The 1,524-nt window shown below is 35.8% G+C and overlaps 1 long non-coding RNA gene across 1 annotated transcript; it reads right to left on the bottom strand.

The window, feature by feature from the left end:
* Window positions 1-211: 211 nt before the first annotated feature.
* LOC123402160 lies at window positions 212-1,079 on the bottom strand. The gene is made up of 2 exons (XR_006611242.1): window positions 971-1,079; window positions 212-830 (listed from the first exon to the last, which is right to left on the bottom strand). It is a non-coding gene; the product is annotated as an uncharacterized LOC123402160 (long non-coding RNA).
* Between the last annotated feature and the right edge of the window lie 445 nt (window positions 1,080-1,524).

Genomic DNA, 1,524 nt, shown 5'->3' with positions numbered 1-1,524 from the left:
AGCAGTACAAGTGCAATGCACATTATCTCGCTTTGTGCGAAAGAGATACAACTTCTGCTAGAAATGTAGCAGCATAAAAATGATTCACGATATAAATTTATGAAGTTTATATCTGGAGATATAGAAATGACAACATAAATGGAGTACTAAAAACCTATGAAGTTTCTAGTTGACTCATCAAATGGTTAATACAGACATTCTAGAGTCAGAATTATGCTGAACAGTATGCCATAATAAAATCATCCGCACGTAAGACAAGACTATCTTGGTTTATTTTATGTACCAGCTCAGATCTCACAATTTATGCTGAGCACTCCCTACTCTAGATTATAGCAGAATGTGCACATACCTGTTGGATATATCAGCTATCCACGATTTCCCAGTGCCTTGCTTAAGGACCATTTTTAAAAGAATTCGTGGAAAACCTCAAGATTGGTCCAGCCCAGTTTGGTTACACATGCATTCCACTTCCCACAAATCTGACATATTAAATTGTCGAGCCACCACTAACATTTTGTACAGGATATTAGAGATCAATTATATGAGTAGATGTTATCTAGAGTAGGAAATTGAGGATAGATACCCTTCTCTGTTGAGTGTACGCAAGGGCGGCCAATGACAAAACTGAACGGTGTTGAGAAATTGAACAACTTGGCCAATAGTCTGACACAATTCTTGGGCTCGGCAGCTTAATCAGTGGTGACAACCATCCAGTTCGCTTCAAACAGCTCTCGCATGTCAACAGGAGCAGAGCAATCCTAGTGGATATCAGTTTTCATGAACTCGTGCTTCTAAAGTCATGAGATGCTGAGTAGATTAGTCCAATTCATCTGCAAACACAACAGAGAGCAAAGGAAGTATAAAGTAAGAAAAAGGATCCAAAGTAGAGCAATGCATACTGCAAGCAACTTTATTCAGTTAGTATCATACATAGTATTAATGCACCTAGATAATAAAGAAGAGACTGAACCTCTTTTATGAATTGTTTGTACTGATGAAGGCAGAGTTGAATCGCTCAATTCAAATCCTTTGTAACCTAAAGACCACTGTTGGTGAATCAGAATCTAACATTGACATTGTTGCGAAATATCATCTAAATCTTGCTTTTTTCACCTGCAAAAAAATGACTTCCTAAATCTTGCTAATTTAATAGGGAATTAACATTAAGTATGATGCAGACATGTACAAAACTGAAATCAATTCATATAGTGAATTAATCGTTCATTATTGAACTGGTATACTCAAGAAAAAAGCACCGTATGTAGAGAATGTTGTACCTCACTGATGAAAAGTTAATATGCCACTTAACTGAAGATAAGTCAGTTTGTCCTTCAGTTAAAATGCTATAGATTTCTTCAGTTATATTCTCCTGGTCTTACCATGCATTTGTTAGTTGACTGCAATTTTTTACGAGATAAAGCCAATTGTTATAATTTTAGTAGCTTTATGATCCATCGTAGTTCATAAAAAATGGTGTTTAGACTATTTAAAGTTATAACGAACACATGAAATTGTTGTGTTGCC

Source organism: Hordeum vulgare, chromosome 6H (assembly GCF_904849725.1).
Source record: "Hordeum vulgare subsp. vulgare chromosome 6H, MorexV3_pseudomolecules_assembly, whole genome shotgun sequence".
Lineage (NCBI taxonomy): Eukaryota > Viridiplantae > Streptophyta > Magnoliopsida > Poales > Poaceae > Hordeum > Hordeum vulgare.
The sequence above is the reverse complement of the archived record's forward strand: the minus strand, read 5'-3'. Positions and strand labels throughout refer to the sequence as shown.